The sequence below is a fragment of the Camelus dromedarius genome, chromosome 35 (assembly GCF_036321535.1).
Source record: "Camelus dromedarius isolate mCamDro1 chromosome 35, mCamDro1.pat, whole genome shotgun sequence".
NCBI classification, from domain to species: Eukaryota; Metazoa; Chordata; class Mammalia; order Artiodactyla; family Camelidae; genus Camelus; species Camelus dromedarius.
The window spans coordinates 9,261,312-9,271,154 of record NC_087470.1 but is presented as its reverse complement, the minus strand read 5'-3'; the positions used below and the strand labels follow the sequence as shown (position 1 = coordinate 9,271,154).

The following is a 9,843-nucleotide window of genomic DNA, read 5'->3' as shown; positions in this document are numbered from 1 at the left end:
GTTTCCCAAGTGAGATGTGCCTGGGGAAATGAAGATGTTGAGAGGTCATAAACAAATACGTCTTTGACTCTATCCTATAGGATTTCTCATATAAAGGAAAATCACACAAAGAAACGATATTTTTAAAAGAGATTTTTCTTTAAAAAGAACAGGATTGTTTTTAAGCTCCCATTTCCCAATTTAGTATGTCTCTCCATTTTATCCTTAAACCAAACAAGTAAATTATGTGGGAACATGATAAGATGTTATTTCCTGTATATATCAGATTTCTTTGTCAGCACAAGAATGTGGTGCTGCTTTTTCTTTACTATTTGGAAAGGGAGATTAGTTCCAAATACTTCTACCCAGTCCTTTATATTGAAATAAATTTACTCATGCATCAGGGACACAATATGGAAATTTATGCCTTCTGTAGAATACCCATAGTCCACTAGATATGCAGAACTCACCCATTGAGAGAGCTTTGGGCCAATATTCTCATCTTGTAAAGCAATTAATAAATAGAAATTCAATTAAATAGAGTTGGGAGACCATGAGGGGGAACTCTTCTGCTCTGCAACATAGCAGAGACTAACAAAAGAAGAAAGATTCTTCTTTCCTGACAAGGGCTCAGCCAATGAAAAGTCATGGGCCCTTTACTTACTATAGCCCTCCCAAATCCCTTTACCCCTTTATGAAAACATTCTCTTTTCCTTGTCATGGATAGAACTGTACATTGTTCAACATGGTTACAGGTCTCTAATTGCAGTTCTTGCTGGTGCCAAACAAGCCCATTTGTTTTTTCAGAAAAAAAAATCTGATAATCTGTATGTTTCAGATAAACAAACATCAGTTGGCTTTCTGACCAGTGGACCATAGTGGCATTCTTCCACCCAGAAGTGAGTGTTAGCTTAGAATCTATCTCAAGTAATCTCCAGAAAGATTTAAGTATTTCTATTTGCCCAGAGCACAATTACCCCAGTAAATGGTCTCACCTCCCTCAGAGAAAGATTAGGTTGAAGATCCACATCACCTATTTGTGGTGCTATCACAGAGTTCCCATTCAAAATTACCTGATGTAGCCTTCATTTAAAAAAACAAAAACAAACAAAAAGACCCTCTGATTTGGAAATTATCCACATCCGGTGATTGGATGAGGAGCCATGATTTTTCTGAATTGAATCTGTTTACTCAATTCAGACCACTGTTCACCAAATTTAGATTATATTTGATCACCATCATCATCATCATCATATTACTTGGCTTGGGTTTTCACAGCAAAATACTTCAGATTGGATAGCTTAAACTATGGACATTTATTTTCTCACCGTTGTGGAAGCTGGACATCCAAGATCAAGGTGCCTGCAGGGTGGGGTTCTGGTGAGAACTTTCTTCCCAATTTAAAAATGGCCACCTTCTCTCTCCTCTATCCTCATGTTGGAGGAGAATTAATAAAATGGCTGCACTTAGGCTAACAGATTGCTTATTCTTATACTTGCCCTTAACACAGTCAACTAACTGGACTGACCGGTTTCTACTCACAGCTCAAGGCCCATTGTTAAAGTAAAGCCATTAATTTTACTGTTTCTACTTTATTCCAGTAATCAAAAGTAATAATCATGCTAAGTCTCTGAGTCATTCACCAGGGAGAAAGTCACGGGACTGTAACCTTACAAAATAGCCTGAATTCCCAAGAAGACCACACCTTGGGTGCTTATAAAATAAAGAGATGGAAAGAGTGACAACTACTAGCCTCTATAGAACTGGTCACCTGGAGACACCATGATGCCACTCTAAGTCTTATGAGAAGAAAATAATTCTGTTGATTGTTGTTTTGTTTAAGCTATGGCTGTGTAATCACCCTGTTCACAGTTTTGAAGGCACTAGCCTGCTGTGAACTCCCTTTGCCTGGCAAATCAATAAAGCTGTCTCTTCTCTTCTAAGCCCTAAGAATGAGACAAAAAGGGGTCAGGGCACAGCCATTCAAGGAATGTTACAGCAATTAACATCAAAATGGTGAAAGATTCAACCCCCAGTAGGCCCTGAGGCTCAAGATGGTGGGTGATTTGACTTCTAGCAGACCTTGAGCCTCATTATATGCTCACTGTAACATATTAACTTGGTGAGTAACATGCCCACAGGTGCCATGGAAGCCCCAAGGCTAGCCACAAAAGGTCTCAGAGTGGGAAATGGCCAACTTCCTGGGAATCCCAGCCCCTTCCCCAGACTAGTTAGACTGCTCCTTCCACTTATTAGCATATGAAGCCACTGAGACAATAAAAACTGGCAACATGGTTCCTCACAACCACCACATCTCTCTCCTCTCTCTCTCTCTCTGTTCAGAGACAGCCCACACTCAGTCTATGGAGTGTGTACCTACTGTTAATTTGAGCAGCCAACACCCACACTTTGTGGCCTTTCTTTTGCCTTAAAATTTACCTCTGAATAAATCTACCTTTACTCAACTGTGGCTCACTCTTGAATTCTTTCTTGTGAAAAGCCAAGGACTCACACTTGGTGGGGCACATCCCAGGGGCTCAGCTGAAGCCTGGGACATGGCCCTCCTCATGCCCCACATCCATCTTTCCTGCATCAAGACCACATCTTTGAGTTTCAATTAGGCTCATCATGGATGGGGGCCAATTTTTCTGCAACAACATGGCCTTTCCTCTAAGCAAACATCAGAGAGCAAGCTCTGGTGTACTTTTCATTTCTTATCAGAACACCAGTTCCATTGGATTAGAAGCTCACTCTTACTATCTCAAAGAGTACAGCTATTCCAGTCCCTGCTGCTCAAGGCTTTCCAGCCTGCATGACAGGTATGAGTGAAGAAACTTTTTAGATGACTTCTGTCTTAGCCAATTTCTAACAGCAAACTTATGGGAGTAGCTAAGACTTGAACTCCCAAATGAACTGATCAAATTCCTGACCCACTGAAACCATCTGAAATAAAGTGAATGTTGGTGTTTTAAATCACTAAATTTTGAGGTGATTTTTTTTTTATATGGCAATGGTATCTGTAACACTGCTGTAATTTAGATGTTGTAGTACTGGCTCATGGTAGATACACTAAATGAACAAAATAGAAAGCTAAGAAATAGAATAATAGATACATAGATCTTTATATATGAAAGAAGTAGTGGCATTGCAGGCTAATTGGTAACAGAATTGTTCAATAAATGTACTGGGGAAAAGTACATATCCTTATAAGAAAGCAACATATACACCCATCTCATACCATACCTAAAAATATATATCCTTTGTGGTTGAAAGATGTAAATATAAAAAAAGTAAAATATTTAAAGAAAATTATTTATCTCAGAGCAGGGAAGGAATTTGAGAAGTGCATGCAGAGATATTTCACCCTGAGTCCAGCTTCCTCATCACTACGTACAGCACAGGTGGTGAAACCTTGATCCCAATCATGCTCTCTTTAATGAGCATCTTCAAATCCAACAGTTAGCTCCTTAAAATCTGACCGTTTTTGAAGTATTAGATTTCTTTCTAATTAAAAGACCTAGAGTACTTTTTATTTCCTTCACTGAAGAATAGATAAAACTTTATTGTTGGTATCAATTCAAAACATCTCAAACATACGGAGGCATTAGTATTGCTAAGCACACTGAGTGATTTCAGTTATAAATTGAGAAAAAAAATAAAAAGAAGGCATATTTTGGACCTGAGTGTCTAAGTTGTGAGTTGCATTTTGACAGGAAGCTTGTAATGCCAGAGCCTTAAAACCGATCTTTGTAATGCAGTATTTGTTCCCCAAAGCCACCATAGAGGTATTGTAAACAGAGAAGATACTTTCAATTCATCACTTAAGTCAAGAACTCATAGTTTATGGAGAATCAGAAAAGCATTCATTATGTAAATCAAAATAATCTGTATCCCTGATGTTAAATATTTATTGCATTAAACAAAAAGCTCTAAACCCAGATAGTTTAATTTAATGAAGCCAGACTCTAAAGATATAGATGATTTGAGTGACTTAAATATATATTCAACTACTGGGGAGGCCACTTGAGCTAGATTCACAGCAAGGGGTTGAAAAATTTAATTCTTAGTCAAAAACTTGATCAGTAAAGAAAATCAACCACACCCTACCATTACAGCATAAATTTCACAAAGTTCATGTCTTGTGGATTTATCCTTTGCTATGAACATGTGCTGTGAAATTTTAAATTAATTAATTTGACTGAGACATTTATTTTTATTGTTAGATTAATGTTTTTAAAACAATCTAAATTTTTAATTTCAAATTTCACCCTCTCAGACTAAAAGAAACAAGTTCTTTTAGGTCGTGTTTCTCTATACCAGAATGGTACCATACCCCACAAACAAGAACTTGAAATAAAACCAAAAAATTGTTGTAGGTAAGGAATCTTCATACACTATGAATACATATATAAGAAATTAAACCTATGCAATTCTCTTGGTCTTAAGGACTATAAAATATTCCACTTACAAAAAGATTAATTTGTATAGCTGTTTCAGAACAAATAGGCTAAATAACCCAAAGGAAATGATGTTTTAAATGCAATCACGTGTAGTTTAAAGTATTCCATGATTCTGTAAAAGAATGAATATCATGTCCTACATGAGGGATACAGCCCTTTTCCACCTAAAGTCAGATTTTTACTCCAAAGTTTCTTCATGGCATTTTTCATTTCTGCATTTCTCAAGGTATAGATTAAGGGGTTCAACATGGGAGTTATAAAAGTTACAACTACCATCATGGATTTGTCAATGGGAAAGTTGACATTAGGCCTTGCATACAGAAAGATACAGGGAACAAAGAATAAAATGACCACCGTCATATGTGATGCACAAGTGTGGAAGGCTTTGTGATTTCCTCCCACACCATGCACCTTAAGGGAGTGTAATATGACCCCATAGGAGAGTGAAGAAGACAACAGTGCAGATTGCCCCTCCATTAGCTATCATGGAGAGTCCAATGAGGTGGGTGTTGGTGCAAGCAAGTTTCAATAAGGGGTACATATCACACAGGAAATTGTCAATGACATTGGGGCCACAGAAAGGGAGCTGATAAATGAAGAGAAATTGAACCAATGAGTGCAGAAAGCCTCCAGTCGAGGCCAGCAGCAGCATGAGAACACATACCCGCTGATTCATGATGACCAAATAATGAAGAGGCTTACAGATGGCTATGTATCGGTCATAGGCCATCACCACCAGGAGAATGACTTCAACACCAGCAAACAGATGATCTATAAAGACTTGAGTCATACAAGCCTGGAAAGAAATAGTCTTTTTCTCATGAAGCAAGTCGGTGATCATTTTGGGAGCAATGGCAGTAGAATAGACAGTATCTATAAATGATAAATAAGCCAGAAAAAAGTACATGGGGGAACCCAGGGACCGGCTGGCCATGATGGTCACCATGATAAGCAGATTGCCCACTATGGTCATGAGGTAGATGAGTAAGAAGGGGACAAATAGAACTTTTTGCATCTCAGGGTTCTGTGTGAGCCCCAGCAGGACAAATTCAGTCACATTGTTCCTATTTTCCATGGTGATCCAAAGGTGTTGATCAAGTGTCAGAGTCTGCAAACAAAAGGGCCAACAATGACTTAGAGAGGATTGCAAGCTTTCTGTCAAAACTGTGATATCTTACTGCACAGTGTTTTATCCACGAGGGTTCACACAATGAGATTTTGGAATCTCCTCCCACAAGCACTCCATTCAATATCACAAATTCCTTGCTTCAACTACAGTGATGAGATGTCAGTATTCTAACTGGGAGGCATACCTGAGAGGTGGCATACCACACAATAAGAAAGCTGCTTTTTCCACAATCTCTCTCACAAAGATGACACTTTTGCCTTGATATACCATTTCTATTTTTCCTGAACACATTTTGGCTTCTGAGGCCCACCGTGAAAACAATCTCATCTCTAATAACTGATTTATATATTTATGTAAAGTAATGCTTAGTCATGGAGCATAAAACTATTGGCTTACATTTAGATAACTATCTCTTTGAATTACTGTGAGCTACAAAGATCAAGAATTAAGTCACCCACAGTGTGAAAGAACCAGGCTCATCACGAGTATTCATTAGAAGCTTGTTAAACTCTGTTTAAATAAACTGAACTTCAAAACTCATTAGAGAACAACTGAACAGAGATAATGTCTAAAATTCTTCCCAGTAAAGTACAATGAAAGTAATGTTTTATTTAAAGATGCACCCCCAACAAACACAAACTAAAATGACACTTATCACAATGTTATTAGAGAAAATTGGACAGTATAAACCGAAGTGATTGATACTACATTGACATTTTTCCTACTTTCCAAATTGTTCAGAATCAATTGTCGCTAAGCATAGCTTAATTAAAAATGCCAAAATAAAATTTGAGACATAGTTGTGGTATAGGAGAAAGAATTCTATACCAAAATCAAGAAATATATTATTTGATTTGGCTCAGTCATCTTGGAAAAATCATGTCTCAATTCATTCTTACTGAAAAGGTGATTATCTTCCCAGATGTGTTTCTGAATTCTTTTCATAGAAGCCTTTATCTCAAACTGGATTCTAACACTTCCACTGGTAGACTCTCTTTATATTAATCAGGGTGAATTAGTGTGCATTAAAGGTTATTTGATTATTAAAGTAATGAGTAAACTAGATTAGTTATTTTGTTCATATTGTAAGTTCTTGGTTATCTGAGTCTGTGTGGAACTTAGGACACTCATACTCACTTGAGGAAACTCAGTCGTCTATTGGGCATTTCTGATATGATCCAGGTCCAGTTTTACATGTAATGTGGATAATTTCATTTTGGCAGGACTATCTCAAATGTGCTCCATTCCAGTGTCTACATTTATAGACTGCCATTTGTGAATGGCAGGGTTTTTTTCTATTCTTTGTGCCTCTCATGAACCAATTTGTACTCAGACATCAGCAGGAGAATAAAAGTATAGAGGAGAGAAGTTAAGAGATGACAGAAGAAAGGCAGCTAGAAAATGTCAAAGACTATCAGCTGAATAAAATATGCTTTGAAATTTGTATGTGGTTTTGTTTAGAGGCATTGAGTGAGTTATTTAGAAGTAAAGGAATTTTGAATTTCCTGAGCTGTCAATCTGGAGGTGGATTGGAGTGTTAACTCAGCATCAGCACCAGGACTTGCCTCTCAGAACCTTTAGACTTCCAGAGTAAAGGAAAATGAGAAAATCAAAACCTGAACTTTCAGATGCATGAGTAGACAAAACCAGCTGCCTAAAGGAATTCCATCTTCTGAACTCCAGCATTTCATTGCATAATATATAATTCAGTGTCCCCGAGCACAATGAGGATGCTACATCCACATTTGTAATGGAAAATAAATACACTTCACAGGAGTTGTCTGAGGATTCAAGAGGTAACTTCTAATAGGAGAGTCTAAGTCCTTGACCTATGGAGCACTTACAACTCATGTGTCTCTAACTGCTTTTCCACTGTCACCGGTTGGGTCTATTGGGTCAATAACCATACCTTATCAATAATTGTATCTCTAGGATCTATGAATGTGCCTTATGCATTTTAAGTGATCAATAAATATTTGACTGTTAAAATGTTCTTATGAACATGATTACTATTCTAAACTGTTCAAAACTAATTAATTTGACTTAGAGTAATAAAAATTTCTATACTTTATCAATATTGCACTTTATTAAGACTAAATAGACCTGTCTCAAACATTTATGAGACTCTTCAAATTTCTTAACATATTCAATGGGAACAAATAAAATCTTTAAAGAATGCTCAAAAATCTAAGTCTATGATAACTATCCCACCAAGATAAATAAAATAAGATAAACTAAGTAGGTCTACACTGTGTCAAATTCAGCAACATAAGATGGAAAACAAATGGTATGAAAGATATAAAATACTGGGAAAAAAACTCAATTAGAAGGACATTGAAAATTACAGACCCTGAAATATTGTTTCAGTCTAGATCCATTTGAAACATATGATAACAATTCATGCCTAGATGTGTTCCTATTTAACTTTCTATATAGTTATTTCCCATGGGACCAATAGCTTTTTCTTAATGATTGAGCACTGTCTAAAAAATGATGTAGCAAAAATTTTGAGGTCCTATTAAACACCTAACCAGCTCATCATACTTTTTAAAAAGAAAAAAAAAATTTAAATGTGGGAGCCCATGATTGGGTTAACAAATTGTAACAGATCCCAGCCACTTATCTCCTTAAAGAAAATGTGCTTAGCAACTGCCTTGAGGTTTTAGAAATGACCCAGGCCCCTGGCTATAAACAATGGGTGTGCCTGCTGTTAGTCTTCTATCCCCAAAACAGCCTTGGGCTGGAATGGAAAACAAGTTATAAAAAGCTGCAGACTCAGAGGTGAGAAGGCTGGGTAGCCAATGCCAGGTAAGATCCCCTGAGGGGGCAACCTAAGACAGGCACAGCCACCTGAGTCCAAGTTGTCAAGCAGCTGATGATTCTCATATGTTCCACCCTGATAAGCTGAAAGGCTCAACGTGAACATGATTCACCAAAAAGTGTCTTCTGACCTTGAGCCAAACACCAACAATAAACAAAGCCTTTGTACTCATTGTGATCCCACCCTGTCCTTCCCTAAATTCCTGCTTTCCTCCTTTGTACTCAATAAATATTGCCCTCTCACTCTCTTGACTTTTCCAGAGTCTTGAGTAATTCATTCAGTCTCAGTGGCCCTTCTGCCGGCCAGAACCCACAACTGGTGATGAACCCACATTTAAATACCACATTTTCCAAATCAATTTCTTCATAATAAAGGAAAAGTACTCTTTCTAAAACCTGAATGTGGCTGAAGAGACTTTGGGGACAAATGGAGAATAATAATTATCAGAGACAGCTCACTGCCTGTCTTATACATAGTCTTTGTTGGTTTTGTTTGGTTTTGTTTTATCACTTTGCAGGGGGGCCCTGGGTGACTGCAGTGTGCTTTATGAGAACTTGGGCTCTAAATTATGGTTTGGAATTTGAGCCTCAGAATCCGTACTCACTAACTGTGAGAGCCGGATAAAGTGATCAACATCATCTGTATAATGAGACTTAAAAAAGCATCTAACAGAATGGTTTGAAGGGTTCAATAAGATAACGCAAATAAAACTCTCCAAAAATTATTGGACAAATAATAAATGTTAAGTAAGTTAAAATATGACTTAACTAGTATTTGTTTCCCCACGTAATTTCAGTGTCTCATCTCTACATTAGTTTTATGTAAGTTTTCCCCCAAATCCACTCTTTTGTCTAGTTATCCAAAGGATCATTCCCCAAGTGATGGATGGATTGACTGTGTCATTACCGTATGCAATTCTGGAAACTGTCTTCTTTTCATTGTTTACATTAATGTGTGGAAATTGCCCTGTCTGTCTTTCTCCAAATCACATTCTCTTTGAAATGTATCATTAAAACTAATCTTAATCTGAGGGATCTTTCCATAAATTAAGAGGTCAACTGAGTGCATAATGTGATGTGTTCTTTTTCATTTACAGTATTTTTAAGGCCCTCAAAATGAGAAAATATCCATGTCATATACCCACGGACAAATAGATATTGGCATTTTATTTGAGTCTGTAAATCTTGTATCTAAAAATATACATGAATTCTGTTTCCACAGATACTAAAATTCATTTTCCAATAATGGATAAGTATAGGTCATAGGTCAATGAATCTAAAAAGTAAGTAAATGTTTCTGAACTCGAGTTTTCACATTGTAAGTTTTGAGTTTCCCTTTGTAATGAGACTGTTAGTTTACATATTAAAAAATGTTATTGAGAGTTTATACACAAAAGAATAGGAAGTAGAGACTCTAACTGATATTTTTATAACAATGTTCATAGCAGAATTATT

At 36.9% G+C, this 9,843-nt stretch overlaps 1 pseudogene; it reads right to left on the bottom strand.

Moving 5' to 3' along the window:
- Positions 1–4,568: 4,568 nt before the first annotated feature.
- Positions 4,569–5,719, bottom strand: LOC135319985 (olfactory receptor 4A15-like; annotated as a pseudogene).
- Positions 5,720–9,843: the final 4,124 nt, after the last annotated feature.